Raw genomic sequence first — 18,965 nt, forward strand, 5'->3', positions numbered from 1 at the left:
TATAGAAAGAGTAATAATCAGTCAGTTAAAGTGTAACTTTTACACACCAAAGCAAATAGAAATGGGATAGTCACAGCCTCTGGAGGGCAAGTGCCAAAACCTGGATGCAGACGTGAAAGTGGGAAATGACTCTGGATTCTCAGTGATCTTGAATGTATACTGTATTTGGAGAACAGTGAAAAGTAAGATCTCTCTCTCTCTCTTCCTTTCACTCTCTCTTTCTCCTAATGGAGTTTCTTTGATAAAGAACCTGAAGTAAAGGCATAACTGTCCAGTCATATAAATACCATAGGTCAGTGTTTTGTCATATGAATATTGGCAACACCGACCAGTTACCATACTACTTAGTGATTTTAAGTATATGGCTCAGAGGTCTATAGTGTAATCTCAGAATTAAACACACTGCACTTACATTTAGAGCATATTGTAATCTAGATAAGCCCCGTTCTTTTAGACTTCCCATTAGCTCCAGCTCTATCCTATCAAGAACCTGCTTAAGTCAGCCTGGCAAGAGTAAAGAGATATGGAGACATTTGTGTTTTTCTCTTTGACTCTCAGACTATTGAAAGACTTTCCCCAGTAACTTTCTGCTAGGAGAAGAAATGTTTGATCTCTGGGGACACCCAGAGGAGGAATTTGTATCCAGGAGGGCAATTTACAAGTTAGGGCAGGCTAACATTTCTGGAGACTAGGAGCCAAGTTAATGGTGGGCAAGGTCCCATGCCATTCCGGGAAAGCTTAGCTATGCATATGTCTTGTAAGAATCCCAAAGATGGAGTTAAGGGTGACTGGCTCCTTTTGTCTCTCTTCCTAAAGTGATGACACTGAATATATTTTCCTTCTGCATTTCACTATTAACTTCGCTCTTTTGTGGACTTATTGAACTAGGTTTGTTTGGAAGTGACAGCTTACACTCCCCTATATTGTTTTTCCTGCAGTGACCATGCCTTAGTCATCTTTATATAGAACAAAGTAATACTTAGTAAATGGTTTTTGAATGAATCAAAAAATCTAGTTCTCTAATTCTGCTTACAAGTAGCATATAATTCTAAATGTAAAAACGGGACTGTCCTCTGTTATCATAGCTATTTTAGAGAGAACGTGATAGTGCCATACTAGAAATGGGAAGAGCGTCTCAAGGCATAGTGTGATTTTTAAATATTGAGGACAGTGGTTATTTAAATGTTTTTTTTTTTTAATTAAGAAAAACCAGGATTTTCTTTTCCAAGTTTTGAACTTGATGGCTGTATAACATTAAAAAATAGTTAAATGTTAACTAAGTTATATAAAAACAATTTTCTTTGACAGAGAAGCTTCAGTATTTAAATGAACAATAATAAATAACCAAATAACATAGATCAGCTTATTCAGCTGCTTCAATGTATATTTTACATTCAACCTCTCAACACTAGGTCTATGAAGTATAATTTTCTTTAAAAGGACTCTAACATTGGCCTAGTCGGCTATCACTGGAAAGAGAGGCCCATTGGACACGCAAACTTTATATGCCCAAGTACAGGGGAATGCCAGGGCCAAAAAGTGGGAATGGGTGGGTAGGGGAGNGGGGGGGAGGGCATGGGGGACTTTTGGGCTAGCATTGGAAATGTAATTGAGGAAAATATGTAAAAAAAAAAAAAGGACTCTAACATTCACCAAATAAAATGTATGATTTGTATTGTCCAAATGGTCACTGGGTAGATTCTGAAGTAATTGGCTCTTAGGAATTATCCCTTCTTTTGATTCAGAAGAGAAGCTGATGCCTGATACCAATGTTGTGTCATAAATTTGTGTCAAACAGTATATACAATGTAGATGAGACCCTATTGCTATTTTCTGTTACATGAACATTGTATGAAATGGACTCTTAATGACTTATACCCAAACATTAAAGCATCTCTCAACTGTCATCAGAGAACATTTTGCAGTGGATAGTTATTGGCATAGAAACCCATAAATGTCCAAGGTGCAGAGCATAAGAAACACTAAGCCATAAATGGGACATGTATATCACATGGTATCCTTCCAAGCCTCGGGTCATTTCTTTAGAAAGCTTGTAAGAGACAGAGGTGGTGAATAACTACAAGCAAGATATTTCTTTCATATTCAACAGTCTCTGTTGAGGATTTGTCTTTTGCTATGTATGTAATGCTATATACTAGCATCCCAAGGTTGCCCCCAGGGATGAGAGAATCAGCACGTCGCCCCATATAACCATGTAACCTTGTTATTCAAGTTATTACTATTTGGTGAATAAAGATACCTCCATCCTATAGCTGGACAAAAGAGAGATAGGTGGAATTTTTAGTTCCCAGGTTAGAAGGAAGAGAGAAGATGGAGAAAAGAGCAGATATCATGGGGTAGGTCAGTCATCAAAACATGGCCAAGAGGAATGGCTAAGTGAAGTTAAGAACATCCCAGATGGATCATGGTGAGATATAACTCAGTGTTATGGATAGGGAAGTAGATGCTAATAGCTTAGATGGTAGATATCTGCCCAGCTTTAGAGATTATTAAGGCTTATTATAAACATGAATGTTGCTTGTATTTTAACTGGGAACTGAATGATCAAAGGCAGGGTAAAACCTTGATTGAGATTAAATATTTACTACTGCATCATCTGCACATATCGACTCCTAGGGACTGTGACAGCATGTAAAATCCCCATACAAGTACAAGATGGAGAAAATCTCAGAATGGAGAGAACAGGTGACCACAGAGTTAGAGCTAGAGCCCTAGCTGGGGAGCGATTAGCAATTGGTATTGCTGGGAGAAGGAGAGTCAGATTTTTTTGTTTTAAAAAATATTACCTGTAGTAACTCTATCCTACTCTTGTGCAAGGCCACATATTCATGGTATATGGGTAGTAAACATTGAACATGGTTGATATGAAAAAAAGAACACAATGTTCAGTCCCTAGGGAATGGAGATGGATCTGGGAGAAGTTGGCTGAAGAGTTAAATATAATCAAACTATATTATGCAAATTTCCCAACTCAGTGCTGAAGAGAGGACTCAGTGGGTAAGAGCACTGGCTGCATTTCCGGAGAATAGGAATTCAATTCCCTACATGTATGTTCACTCTAGTTCAGACCTCATGGGCACCAGAGATACAGGTGGTGTAGAGACATATTATATATAAAATACTCAATATATAAATACACACACATGCACACACACACACACACACACACACACACACACACATATAAAATTTGTCACTCATATATATATACATGTGCATATATGTACATACATAACATACAATTATTTATTTTATTTTTATTGTTTTTGAGGCAGGAATTTTCTGTATAGTTCTGGCTATCCTGGAACTTCCTTGGTAGGCCAGGCTGGCCTGGGACTCAGAGATCTCTGCCTCTGGAGTGCTGGGATTAAAGGTATATGCCACCGTGCCTGGCTGCTGTTTTATTTTATTTGTATTTTTTTACATAAAAATTTTAAAAAAGAAGTTTAAGTCAGCCAGATAAGATGGCACTCATCTTTGATACCAGCACTCAGGAGGCAGATGCAAGTAGATTTCTATGGGTTCAAGGCTAGCCTGGCTTACAGGGAGAGTTTGATGACAGCTAGAACACTAATGAGATTCTATTTCAAATATATAAGTCAACAAACACAAAGATGTACAAATGAAAGAAAAGAAAGAGTTAAATAAACAAGTTTTCTTTCAAACCCTGAGTCTGGAGTGTTGACTCAACAGTCAACAGACAAGAGCACTGGCTGCCTTTCCATAGGACTCAGTTAGATTCCCAGGATTCATAGACATCTATAACCCCAGTTCAAGGGTATCCTGTGCCATATTCTACGTACCAAGCATGCATATAGTACACACACAGACACACAGACACACACAGACACACACAGACACACACACACACACACACACACACACAGGTTGTGAGAACATTAATAAGATTTAAAAATTGGTATCTCCAATGTAAATCTGTGCAAGGAGCCTTGGAGGACTAGGATCTCTTATGAAGGTATTTGTTTAGAATAGAAACTACTGTATGGAAATGAGTGGCAATATGCCTTTAAATTCCAGATAAGTGGAGCCTTGAATTAAACACTAATTAAGGCAGAAAGTGGGTGGTTAAAGTGAACCTTGGAAAGGGCCCATCAGCAGGCCCATTTGATCTCAGAAAAGGTGAACTTTGGTTTCAGCTCAGGATTGTTTTATATCCAAGTATTGGTAAAAGCCAGAGCCTGCTTCTGTTGTAACTTAAGTTACTCCCTTTGAAAAAAGTATTCTGTTGACTTTTCATTGCAGAGTTCTTGTTTGGCCAGTGTTGCCTTTATAGCAAGGTCCTGTACCTGGAATTTTGACATAATCTGTTTCTAAATCCACAGAACTCTTGGCCAGCTTCAGCTCTCTTTCTTATTTTGGCATCATAAAGGTTATCTACATCATGTGATCATGTCAACTCAGGATCATGAGATAGAATACTTGTTTGTTTGTTTGTTGTTTTTAATAAACGCATTTTGTCAGCATGAAGAAATCACACTGTGTCTAGAATCTTTCTCCCAGTTTCTAGAATAGCACTATCACGCTATGTCTGAATTAGCTAGGATATCAGATTAGAACAGATCTGATTTTATATTGAGAATTGTATCCTACCCATGAACAGCTCAAAATGCACACCAGGATTATAGAACTAGATTTATGGGTTCATTAAAAAAAAGTTCCCCAAGTATAACATTGCTTTAAGGAGTGAAATAATAAAGATGACTAAGGCATGGTATCTTTCCAGGAGAAACTTAATATAGTGAGATATAAGCTGTCAGTGAAGGGGCAAATGAGGGTTCTAACCACTCACTATGTCATTTGGTGTTTTATTTCTGATGTACAGGAATCTGGGATTTTTACCAACATGAACAGAAATGAAATACGTTGGCTACATAAGAGCAGTAACTGTTATAACTGGCATATAAAGTTGGAATTGAGTGAGGTCTGAGTTCCGTAAAATAACCAGAAACAATGACTTTCCTTATACAGATGGAAAAGTGAGTCTATTTCAAAAGTGTGACATATGAACATTATTATTTATGAGTAGTAAAAGGAAAAAAAAAGCAAGTAAGGGAGAAAAACAGTCCACCAAATGAAGTCAGAGCAGGCCTGGCATTTGTAAAGGTAAGTGATAGACGTGTTTTGCAAAGGCTTTATGCCTATGCAAAGTTTGTGAACCACAGTTCAGCTCAATAATTGTTGTTGGGGAGAGCTCCTCTTTGTCAGGTGACTCTGAGCCAAATCCTTATTTAGCTTTCTTGTTCAATCCAGGACCCATCTACTAGGGATGATCCTGTCCACAGCATGCCAAGCCACCCCTCACCCCAAAACCCCGACCCAGCAACCCCTGCCTTCTCCACTCCACATTATTTAAATTATTCCAGGAAACTTGACCACAGGCCAGACTTTCCTCTCAGATGACTCAAGATTTGTCAAGTTAGCAACTGAATCTAACCCAGGTGGATTACAAACATTTTCTAGCTGGACTTAAATAACAGGACACAAAGTATCTTATAATCATATTGGATGAGGCCAGTGGGAAGCAGAAAGGTGATCATAAGGAAAGATTTTAACATTTTATTGAATCAAGGTAAGAAATTCTGTATGAATGAATTAAACAAAATCAGCAAAGTACATTGTGTGTCTGTGGGGGATATTTCAGATACGAAATATAACATGAGCTAGGTGATGGTATGACTTAAAAAGATGATCTTCTCTTGGATGTGTACTTTCAAAGTGAGAGAGAATGGAACATTTGGCAACTTAAATCCACTTCAAAAGGCAGAATGAGAATGACAGTGTTTAGGTCAGTTGTGAGTAAGAGATAAGAAGGAAAGTAAATTAATAATCTTGCCAAGCCTAAGAACTCCCAAGTACTGGAATTTATGTCAGGAGCAGTAAGAATAAATGCTTGAAAATTACTGTTTGAAAAAGGCTTCTGATTGAAGGAGGGTAGCCTCCACCACAGGCCCTTTAGGGAATATTTGTTGGAAGTTTGCTGTACCCAAAAATAACCAGAAACAATGGCTTTCCTTATATTGGTGGAAAAGTGAGTCTATTTCAAAAGTTCCGTACCTGAACGCTATTATTTATGAGCAATACAAAAAAGATGAAAGAGAAGTAAAAAGGAAGGGAAGAAAAATAAGTCCATTAAATGAAGACAGAGCATAAAAAATTAACTAATACTTAGAGAGGTTTTTCAAAGGCTTTATGCTTATGCAATTTTTTGTGAACTACAGTAACCTCAGTGATTGTTGTTGGGTATAGTTCCTCAGTTACATTAAAACATTCTAAACTGAACACACAATTTTGCTTCTAGAGCCCTGAGTGTATATCTTGCATAAATCTTTGCATGCCTTCAACATATAGTGCATCTATGAGAGCCATCTTTAATGAAGTCCTGACCCTGTCTTGTTTCAGAGAGAAGACACCTGGGACTGACAACAGGTTCCTGCTGGAAGCAGCTGGCAGAAGCTCATCTCTCAGGACTCTCTGCTTCAGCCTTCATGAAGCTACTCTTTTTTCTTCTTTCCCATGTTAGCAGTCTTATGGCAACAAAAGAGGCAACATTTTGTGATTATGAATACCACAGCTACCACACAGACCAATAGGAACCCAATCACATCCAGAGAGTGGTACTGGAACCAGGTAAGGTCATGCAGAGCTGGACGAAGGTGCTTGGCTCCTTTATTGCGCATGACATACTCGATCCAGAAGACAGCTCGGTCCAAGGGCTTCATTGGCTGGTCATGGTGGATTCTGGATAATCTCATGGCATTCTCTTTATAGCTGAAAGGACAATGCATACAACTAAAATGAAAGAGGAGCTAATTTGCCGACTTACCTAACATTTATTGGTTTGGGGAAAAGTCCCACAAGAGACCCAAAATGAATGGCATAAACTTCCCGTACTATGTTTTATGAGGTGATAGGGAGGACAGTTGAGTGACAGGGAAGTCAGTGAAACAGTCTTGTTTAGTACAGTTTTTTTTTTCTGAACTTGGTGGTGTCAACAAGACTAGTTGACACTGGTCTTGAAGTACTTAATGAAGTCCTGTATTTACCTCCAACTAATGAGCTTACCAGTGTCTACCTGTACCTGAGTTACACATGTTGGCTTATTTTTGCTTTATTCCCCATAGAATACTTACTTTTAATTTGAATTTTGAAGTTGAGCAACATTTCAAACATTGGCAAGAGAAAGTGTGTATGTGTGAGTGTGTGTGTGTAAGATTTAAGAACAAGTAGTGGAGACTGAATTCTTTTAAACTCTACAGGGTCATATGTCATGCTGGATATCTCCTCTCTAGTTTTGGTTTCTCCTCTTCTCTTCTATCTCTGTTTCTTAATTTCTTTTTATAATCAGATTCATGTTTTGAAAACACTTGTTAAGTCATCATTCTTCCTTGAACAGAATTTACAGCAGACTTCTGACTGGATGGAAAGCAATGCAAATCTGTTCCTGGACTAGGAGACTGTGTATGGAAGAACCAGGTGCACTTTCTGTTATTTTGCCTCTGGATATTCTCATTAGGTACATTTGTCTATTGGAAAACCTTGAAACTACCAACAGTGTTCTCTGGGTATGGTAATAATTTAATACTGTCTCTCATTTCTTCAGTACTGGTTATGCAATATCACATATCATTATAGAAATCAAAGTTTTACCAAAAGTTTTATAACTTCAGAAAATATGGGTAAATGTTTAATCTTTCATTAATATTATGGTTTGTGATTACTATGTACATTCTATTATATTTTGAAATAGTGACCTTGTTACCAATAGATATATATTTGTGATATTATTTATGTATATAGAATACTTTAAGACTTATCATGTCTCATTCATTGAAATTTAAATTCAGGGTAACTTTGTTGTTAAAATAAGCACATATTTATGACATGCAATATCACAAAGTTATTCAAAATTGTTCTCCTTCAAATAGGATAAAAATCAATCTGATGTTGTGCATCTATCAATAATTTTAAAGGAATAGTTATTCACCACCAAGCGTGAATGCACATATTTTCAATTCCAGCACTCAGGAGGCAGAAGCAGGCAGACCTATATCAGTTCATGGCTGGTCTTGTGGTTACATAGTACAAAACAAAAAAGAAAAGAAGAAAAACCTTAAAAAAACAACTTCACACAAGGAAACAAACAACAAATAGACTCACGAAGGGTCATTAATGACAATCTTCAAGGCAGTGAGAAGGTCTGTAGTTGACATTGTGTTGAAGTCCACTCTAACAGCTGCTCCCTTGGCTACTATGTGATTAATATTATCATGTTGGTCCCCAAACAAGGGAATACCAACAATAGGAATGCCATGGTAGATCGCCTCATAGATGCCATTGGTTCCACCATGAGCTATAAAAGCTTTGGTTTTTGGATGACCTGCAGTGAGAAGAAGTTTTACATAATTATTGATCATAATATTAAAGAGAGGGGAAATATGAAGACTCAGAAGGAGGCTGTTCTCAAATAAGTATATTACTATAGCCCCAAACCTGTAGTGGAACTTTGCCTTACCAAGAAGGTCATTCTGGGGGATCCACTTGTAGAGCCGAGTATTGGATCCTAAGGTGTCTGGTTTCTTACCATCAAATCTCCACAGAACCTGTTACACACAGACATTACCTTATTTAATTAAAGAAATCCAAGGCTTTGGCATATTTTGATTCTAGAGAATTGAGATTACTCAGTTGAACATTATTCAGATGATGGACTATAAAATTTAAGAGAAGGGAAATCTAAACTAGTAAGAGATATTAAAAGACTGAAATAAATAATACATTTTCTATACATGGCTTCCTAATAACTTGAGCATGACATTTAATTATACTATTTTTATATATCTGATAATTAATGACAAATTCTTGTATACATGACATTTTTAGAGAGTTATAATCCTTATTGGGAAAAGTGTTAAATTAGTAATAGTTTATGATTATGTATATTTCATATATAACCCTATACATAGGATATATGTAAATGTTATATATAATCTCAATATTACATCTTTTAAAATCTTAGCCACTTAGTTTTACCTATATTTTTGTGTTCTTTCAGCTATTCATTATAATTAGGTTTATTTTGATTCATAATATATCATGATATAATTTCCCATTTCTAAAAATAATTTCTTTCTTACTAGCAACTATACTTCAGTTCAGATAAAGTTTATTAAGGACTGTCCATGAAAAATTGTCTCAAAAAAAGAAAAAACAAAAAAAAGAAATAATTGTCAATAGGAAAATTGAAAATATGCTTTGAATTGTCCTGAATACATTTCATGTCTAGTATCAAACTGAGTTCTAAAGTACAAGAAAGTTTCACAAACTGGAATAATAACTGTCAGTCTTTACTTTCTGTATGCTTTGTGTTTTGTAAAATAAAAAAAAAATCTCCACAATAGGCGATATCAGTATCAAGTAATAGAGTAAATGTAGTTTACAAACATCAAAAGACGTCTGGATGGATCACAGGGCCCCCAGTGGAGGAGCTAGAGAAAGTACCCAAGGAGCTAAAGGGATCTGCAACCGTATAGGTGGAACAACGTTATGAACTTACCAGTTCCCCAGAGCTCTTGACTCTAGCTGCATATGTATCAAAAGATGGCCTAGTCGGCCATCACTGGAAAGAGAGGCCCATTGGACTTGCAAACTTTATATGCCCCAGTACAGGGGAATGCCAGGGCCAAAAAGTGGGAGTGGGTGGGTAGGGGAGTGGGTGGGAGGGTATGGGGGACTTTTGGGATAGCATTGGAAATGTAATTGAGAAAAATACCCAATAAAAATTATTAAAAACATTATTGTCAGTAGAGTTATTGAAATTTAGAGTTTCATTAGAAGGTATTTTCAAAACAACATGAAGAGGAGGGAGAAAGTTTATAAGATCCAGAGGGGATGAATGACATCCCAGGGTCTACCAGGTATAATAAGAATGATGCTCATATAAACTCACAGAGACTGTAGCAGCATGTCTAAGACCTGCCCAGGTTCAAGGCAGATGAAGTTCCAGCGCACAGAGTAGAAAATGTTCATGGACTTCCACTTCTAACTAAGAAGCTATTTGCAAGTGATATCTGTAAACAAAGGGGAAAATCAGCTTCCCCCCAGTAGAGAGTGACTGGGTAAACCAATCATACACCAGTTAGGCCCCAAGCCCAGGAATGCCATGCTTTTATTTATTTATTTATTTATTTATTTATTTATTTATTTATATTAATTCTTTTGTGTGCTTTTTCTTTCCTTTTGTTTTGCTCAAATATTTTTGGTCTTATTGTTTTTAAGTTCATTTCTTTGATTTTCTTTTTTTGTGATTTCTTTGAGAGAAATGAGAGGGAAGAGCAGCCAAGGAGGACGTAAAAAAGAAGAAAGGTAGGGAAGGAGCGAGAGACGGAGATGAGAGATAGAGAAGAACTTTAGAGGGGGACCACGATGTAGGCAACATCTGGGGCATAAATAAATAAATTAATTGAAAAAATTATGTATTCTCACCTTGAAAAAAAGAAATTATCTTTAGTACATTCTAAATAAAAGTAATGTGTTTCTACTGCATTAAAAAAAAAAAGGAAAAAAAAAAGAAGAGAAAACTCCATGACATAGAATAAAATGCAGTAATGTACTGAAAATAACCACAGTAGCCTTGGGAGTAACTTGGGAATTGAAAAATAGGAGTACCTTATAGCAAAAGCTTATGAAGAACAAAAATTTTATCAAAATGAAGAGACTCTCTAAAGAGTTGTGTAATATTTGTAAATTTTTAAGAGAGTGTACTAATTTAAGAAAAACCTCTAACATCACAAGATATAAGAATTCAATTAACTTAGGCAAATGATCCAAAGTAGTTGTTCCCTCAGATGCAAATAGCTTATAATTATCTGAAAAATCTTTCAATAATTTCAGCTATTAGAAAAAATCAATTCAAAATATATCAATATTCCATCATAATCCACTTATCACAAATGTCACAAAAATTTATCTAATATAAAAATGCTCCTTCAGATAATATGGATATTGAACATTTATGCATTTATCATATTTGGAAATATAAAATGAGATAAAATACATAAATAAGCTTGTTCATATAAATAACATTAATATGTTACATACAGTTAACCTATGCCACTCTTTGGTGATATCTGAGGGAAATAATTGCAAGTGAAAAAATCTACATAATAATGTTTATTACATCACTATTCAAAATTCCCCCTATAGAGAATTAGCTTAGATATTCTTCAACTGATCAGTGTGTATCAAAGTGTTGGTAAACATACAGAATTGTGTTTTACTCAGATAGAAAAATATTATTATTATTAAATAATTTAGGAAAATAGCTATAGTTTAGAGAACAGGAGATTAATCAATAAGTCAGAAACAGAAAGATAAGTGTTGTTTTCTTTTGTATGTGGAAACTACAAAGACAAAAACAAAATCCCTGCAGAACCTAAGTGTAGAAAGACTAAAAGGAAGTGGAAAGGTTAAAAGAGAGCCATGTGTGGAACATGCATACATGAAGCTGTCCAAAACAGCCTGCCTGCCATGTCATCGTCCTGCTTATCTAAGTCTGTAGTTCTTTCAATGGTTCTTTCAGTTTTCTGTTTTTCTATCTCTTTTCTTTTCATTTATTAATCTAATCCCGTACATTGGCCAGGTCATTTTAACTTCACAAGGATTCTAGGACATTACCTCTGATCTCTGTTAGATATATGTTCAACCTATCTGTTTATCTAATATAGCACAATATATAATGTTTATCACAGTGTATATAACAGCTCTTCATTACTATAATATTTCCAAGTAGAATATAATTTCTATTTAGTGAAGATATTGATTCTTTATTTCTTTAGCTGTTTAACATGTCTCTGGCATTTACTATATGTTCTTGAAGAGAATATAAATTCTCTTTTATGAGTTACCTAAACACCTTTCAATCACTGACCACATTCTAAAATGATTTAATACTTTGCTTAAGAGTAAGGAGATTCAGAGATGTAAGGAAATAATGTATATGTTAATTGTCAGAGAGTTCTAATCCACTTGATATATGTCTCATAAAACCAAACATCTGGAAATAGTGGTGAAGAATTGTTTCCATGAAAAAGAAAAGACAGTTTATCAAGGGAAACAATGTAGAGTTACCTTAGGCAGTGGTTTGGCTGGTTTGCAATGGAGTCCTTCCAACAAAGTCAAAATTAGGCAAGAAAGGGTGAGGAAATTCCAAGTCCCAGAAGGTTCGAATGAGCCATATGTCTGCCTTCCCCATCATCTCAGTTAATGTTGTGGGTCTCCCTGCACCCCCCAAACAAACAAATACTCTATGGTGAAAGGAGCTTGCCTGGAATAAAGTGTGTGATTTCTGCAAGTGAGTTGAGGTCATGTAGACAAGCAATTTAAAATGCTCCAATTATGATTTATGATATAATTCTATTAACACAAATATTATTTGAAAATTACATTGATTTCCAACGTTGCACCAATAAATTTGAAATATTTTGCCTCTTGCAAAGATGCTTGAAAATGCTTAGAAACACAGCCTTTGTAGAATATTTAGTCTATTTTACACATTTTAGTAGCTATGCTCTTGGTTTCTGATTCTTGAAATGCACTGTGATAATCGGTAAGGAATGACTAAGTTTCTTTTATCCCTGCTGCACTATGTCTGTTACAGGAGACTAGTATTACTAACTTAGTTGTATATTTCAAAGTTACAGCTGGGTATTTCTATAAGTAGTTAACATTTAAACTGTTTCTCCTAATAAATTAGGTAATATTTTACTTAATGAATAGGTATTTAAAAATGATAAAAACACGTGCATTTCATATCAAGAATTAAGGCTCTAAGATTAAGTTTTATAGATATGATCCATTTCAAATTCTAAGAAAATCAAGTTGCCTTGACTGTTTCTGGTTCTAGTGATACAATTTAATTGTGAATAAGCTTTCCTGATATTCTTCATAAATGTTTTAATTTATAAGTGAGTAAATTTCATAAGGAAATATGTTTTCTTCAGTGCTACACAAATAGTTGTGGTAATGAATTATGATTCTGTAGTGTTCTCATTTACAGATATTAAAGCACTCAATGAAACCTGGAGTTTCTTATACTTAGACAATGTAGAGCAGATCAAATGATTACCAAGAGAAATCTTCCTTGTCTAATTTTGCATGGTTAGTAATTTCTGGAGTGTTCTGTATAATTACTCTGCAGTATTTTGCCTTGTTAAGAGGCTATTTAATTCTCTTCTATTTTTACTCTATCAGCTCACAATTAAGAATCTCTTTCTCTGCCTTTATATTCATCTATACACATTCTCATTCAAAGAAACATCAAGTCAGGATTTCACAGTAACAATGAAAGGCACAGCTTACCTAGAACATCACTGTAAAACTGACTCCAGGATTTCTCATTAAATGTTTGAAACCAAAAGTCAAAATACAACACCTGCAACATATTCTTCACCCTTTCTGCAAATGTCATGTGGTCACTTAATTCTGACAGAACCACAGGCACATAGGAAGGGGGGAGTGGAAGGCCCCCACTGTACTTTTCATATCTGTATCCAGGACAGAAGCGGAGACTGTACACTAAAGGTGTCTTAAGCAGTTCTGCTAGCAGCTCACCACATGGAACCAAGACATCTGCTAGAACGACATCAAACTTAGATCCTTGGAGTTTTTCCATGAGACTCTTGTTCCAACTATTGCTTTGTAGAAACGTTCAGTCATGTCTGAATATTCACTGGAGATTTTTTTGCAGTTTTGAATAAGATGTCCAAAATGAATGTTTTTTAATTTCATATGTCCAGTCTCCTACCCATTTTCCAAAAGCATATTCAAGATCATCTTTACTCAAAGGTACAGAATAAATTTCAAAATTAATAGAAGATTAATTGATCGGCCCAATGAGGATGGAAGCAGAAGATACGAGAACGGTGCTTCATGACCTCTCTGGACAAGTTCATACAGAATTATTTTCATATTTATCCAATGGCTGTATTCTGTGGGCCATACCAGCACTTTCCCACAGGCTCCAGGTCTAATATAGCATATGAGCTGTATCAAAAGAAAAACTGAAGCCTGTTTCATAGACATCTTGCTGAAAGAGAATGCTTTTGATATTTGTCATTCTTTACAATTTTTTCTGCTTTTATGTAAATTCTGTCAACCAAGAAGTTAACATATAACTTCTAACCACATCACTGACTAGATAAGTCTGATGGTGTAATGTCCTATGTAAATACACACATGGACCATGAACTCAAGGTTAACAAAGTTTGTCTTTTTTTTTTATTGTCCTTGGTAATATTGCACTACAATTGATTCACTTCTTTTTTTTTTCCAATTTTTTATTAGGTATTTTCTTCATTTACATTTGAAATGCTATCCTGAAAGTCACCTATATCCTCTCCCCTGGCTCCCCTACCCACCCACTCCCACTTCTTGGCCCTGGTGTTCCCTTGTACTGGGGCATATAAAGTTTGCAAGACCAAAGGGGCCTATCTTCCCAATGATGGCCAACTAGGCCATCTTCTGCTACATATGCATCTAGAGACACAAGCTCTGGGGATACTGGTTAGTTCATATTGTTGTTCCACCTATAGTGTTGCAGACGCCTTTACCTCCTTGGGTACTTTCTCTAGATCCTCCATTGGGGGCCCTGTGTTCCATCCAATAGCTGACTGTGAGCATCTACTTCTGTGTTTGACAGGCACTGGCATAGCCTCACAAGAGACCACTATATCAGGATTCTTTCAGCAAAATATTGCAATGTTGTCTGTGTTTGGAGGCTGATTATTGGATGCATCCCCGGATGTGGCAGTCTCTAGATGGTCCATCCTTCTGTCTCAGCTCCAAACTTTGTCTCTGTAACTCCTTCCATGAGTGTTTTGTTCCCAATTCTAAGAAGAGGCGAAGTGTTCACACTTTAGTCTTCATTCTTCTTGAGTTTCATGTGTTTTACAAATTGTATCTTGGGTATTCTAAGTTTCTGGGCTAATATTCACTCATCAGTGAGTACATATCATGTGAGTTCTTTTGTGATTGGGTTACATCACTCAGGATGATACCCTTCAGATCTATCCATTTACCTAGGAATTTCATAAATTCATTGTTTTTAATAGCTGAGTAGTACTCCGTTGTATAAATGTACCACATTTTCTGTATCCATTCCTCTGTTGAGGGACATCTGGGTTCTTTCCAGCTTCTTGCTATTATAAATAAGGCTGCTATGAACACAGTGGAGCATGTGTCCTTCTTATCAGTTGGAACATCTTCTGGGTATATGCTCAGGAGAGGTATTGCTGGATCTTCCAGTAGTACTATGTCCAATTTTCTGAGGAACCACCAGACTGATTTCCAGAGTGGTTGTACAAGCTTGCAATCCCACCAGCAATGGAGGAGTGTTCCTTTTTCTCCACACCCTCGCCAGCATCTGCTGTCACCTAAATTTTAATCTTAGACTGGAACAAAAGAAGTAGGCTTCAAGCAGAATTTTGGGCTTGATAAGGAAGTGGGTTAAGGTATTTTGGTCATTCTGACAAGCCCTTGGAAACAACTGTCACAGGAATAATCATGGGACTTTGCTTATTGTCTTGCTAGTTCCTTATTGTACTGCTAACCCTAATGCTTGCATGTAATTAAAATGATATAAATGAGATTGGGAAAATTAAATTTACCTTCAGTCTCAGAATTGACTGGGGTCATGCTACAAGGTTGTCTAATTGCCTTTTTTCCTTCTAATCTTCTGTGCTGGAGAACCTGTTAATTGACTGAGCAGGATTGGCCAACATATTCTGTATCCATTCCTCTGTTGAGGGAGATCTGGGTTGTTTCCAGCTTCTGGCTATTATAAATAAGGCTGTTATGAACATAGTGGAACATGTGTCCTTATTGCCTGTTAGAGCATTTTCTGGGTATATCCCCAGGAGTGGTATAGGTGTGTGCTCAGGTGTTACTATGTCCAATTTTCTGAGGAACCACCAGACTGATTTCCGGAGTGATTGTACCAGCTTGCAATCCCACCAGCAATGGAGGGGTGTTTCTCTTTCTCCATATCCTTGCCAGCATCTCCTGTCACCTGAATTTTTGATTTTAGTCATTCTGATTGGTATGAGGTAGAATCTCAGGGTTGTTTTGATTAGCATTTCCCTGATGACTAAGGGTGTTGAACATTTCTTTAGGTGCTTCTCAGCCATTCGAGTTTCCTCATTTGAGAATACTCTGTTCAGCTCTGTTCCCCATTTTAAAATAGGGTTATTTGGTTTTCTGGAGTCTGACTTCTTGAGTTCTTTGTATATATTGTCTATTAGCCCTCTATTGGATATGAGATTGGTAAGATCTTTTCCCAACTGTTGCTTGCTATTTTGTCCTATTGACAGTGTCCTTTGCCTTACAGAAGCTTTGCAATTTTATGAGGTCCCAGTTGTTCATTGATTTTTGATCTTAGAGTATAAGTTATTGGTGTTCTGTCCAGGAAAATTTCCCCTGTGCTTATGAGTTGAGACTTTCCCCCTCTTTCTCTTCTATTAAACTCACTGTATCTGGTCTTATGTGGAGGTCCTTGATCCACTAGGACTTGTACTTTGTACAGGAAGAGAAGAATGGATCAATTTCCATTCTTCTACATGTTGACCTCCAGTTGAACCAGCACCATTTGTTGAAAATGCTGTCCTTTTTCCACTGGATAGTTTTAGCTCCTTTGGTAAAGATCCCATGAACATAGCTGTGTGGGTTCATTTCTGGGTCTTCAGTTCTATTGTATTGATCTATCTGTCTGTCACTGTACCAATACCATGCAGTTGTTATCACTATTGCTCTGTAGTACAGCTTGAGGTTAGGGATGGTGATTCCCCCAGAAGTTCTTTTATTGTTGAGAATAGTTTTTGCTTTCCTGGTTTTTTTGTTATTCCAAATGAATTTGAGAATTGAATTTGTTGTTTTGACTATTATGTCATGGGAGGAATTTCTTTACTAGTCCAATCTCTTTGGAGTTCTGTAGGGTACTCTTATATTTATGTGTACTTCTTTCTTTAGGTTAAGGAAGTTTTCCTCTGTAATTTTGTTGAAGATATTTACTGGCCCTTTAAGTTAAGAACGTTCTCTCTCTTTTATATATATCATTCTTAGGCTTTTTCTTTTCATTGTGTCTTGGATTTTCTGGATGTTTTAGGGTAGGAGCTTTTTTCATTTTGCGTTTTCTTCGATTGTTGTGTCATTGTTTTCTATGCAATATTCTGCACCTGAGATTCTTCTATATTTTGTATTCTGCTGGTGATTCTTGCTTCTGTGATTCCTAATCTCTTTCCTAGCTTTTCTATCTCCAGGACTGTCTCTCTTTGTGATTTATTTATTGTTTCTATTTCCATTTTTAGATCCATGATGGTTTTGTTCAATCACTGTATTTATTTGGTTGTGTTTTCCTGTAATTCCTCAAGGGATTTTTGTGTTTTCTTTAAGGGCTTCTGCTTGTTTACCTGTGTTCTCCTTTAGTTCTTTAAGTGAGTTATTTATGCCCTTCTTCAAGTCCTCTATCATCATCATGAGAAATGCTTTTAGATCTGAATCTTGATTTTTCTGGTGTGATGGTGTATCCAGGACTTGCTGTGTTGGGAATTGGGGTCTGATGATGCCAAGTAGCCTTGGTCTCTGTTGCTTATAGTCTTGTTCTTGCCTCTCCACATCTGGTTATCTCTGGTGTTATCTGTTCTTGCTGTCTCTGATAATGGCTTGTCCCCCTGCAAGCTTGTGTGTCAGTACTTCTGGGAGACCAGTTCTCTCCAGGAGGAATTTGGGTATGGAGAGCTTTGGCACAAGGTCAGCTTCAGGGTGGACACAGAAACCTGAAGGATCCTGTGCCTGGCTGTTCCTTGGTTCCTGTGTCCTGCTGGCTCTGGGAGGGTCCTTCTTGGGCCAGGAATTTGAACAGAAGCAGTGGTCTTACCTGTGTTTATAGGTGTGTTGGTACTCCTTCTGACTCTCTTCTGGCAGTATTTGAGTATGGAGTAGTGTGGCACAGGATCAGCTCCAGGAAAAGAGGGAAACTGGAAAGCCAAGTATCATTTTGTGAATACAACATATTAGAGTTTGTGAAGAGTCAGAGATATAAAGCTGGTATTTCTTAAGCATACTTAACAGTAAAAAAATCAAACAAGGATATGGGTGAATCAGCATTTCTTAGACCTTGTTGTCTTTTAAAAATTTTAATATGTATAATTCATTATGTTATGACCATCAAATTGCCATATTTCCTCCCAGAAGGAGGAGGTGATCTAATGTTCAGGAAAGGAAGAAATCTGACAACAGTTCTCTTCAGGTATATAATACACAATTACTAGTGTCCTGGATATTCTCTAGTGGACATGTCTTCAAGTGTGTTCTTTTTAGGTTTCTTTGTGAGAAAAATCATTATTAAAAGAAATGTGGAGAGCATGGGTGTTCTTTCTGCTTACATAATGAGGGGAAGTTAGGGCAGGAATTCTAGGGAGGATCTTGGAGGTAGGATCTGAAGTTCCTTAGAGGAACAATCATGGTCTTATCCTGATGGCTCAATTTGTTCTCTCTTACATCTAGTACCACCATTCTAGGAATGCCAACAGTCACAGTGAGATGGGGTTTTCTACAGTATTCATAAAACAAGAAAATGTTTTAAGCATTTTATGTGCTAAGGTTCCCTCCTTTCAAATGGCATTAACTTGTTTTTTGTTTGTTTGTTTTTGTTTTTTTTTTAAATTAGGTAATTTCCTCAATTACATTTCCAATGCTATCCAAAAAGTTCCCAATACACTCCCCCCCAGTCCCCCATCCACCCATCCCCACCCCTTGGCCCTGGCATTCCCCTGTACTGGGGCATATAAAGTTGGCAAGTCCAATGGGCCTCTCTTTCCAGTGATGGCTCTTAGAAATGCTTTCAGTGTGTCCCATAAGTTTGGGTATGTTGT

At 36.7% G+C, this 18,965-nt stretch overlaps 1 pseudogene; it reads right to left on the minus strand.

Moving 5' to 3' along the window:
* Positions 1-5,583: 5,583 nt before the first annotated feature.
* On the minus strand, positions 5,584-14,138 carry LOC110295247 (annotated as a pseudogene).
* Positions 14,139-18,965: the final 4,827 nt, after the last annotated feature.

Source organism: Mus caroli, chromosome 5 (assembly GCF_900094665.2).
Source record: "Mus caroli chromosome 5, CAROLI_EIJ_v1.1, whole genome shotgun sequence".
Classification (NCBI taxonomy): domain Eukaryota; kingdom Metazoa; phylum Chordata; class Mammalia; order Rodentia; family Muridae; genus Mus; species Mus caroli.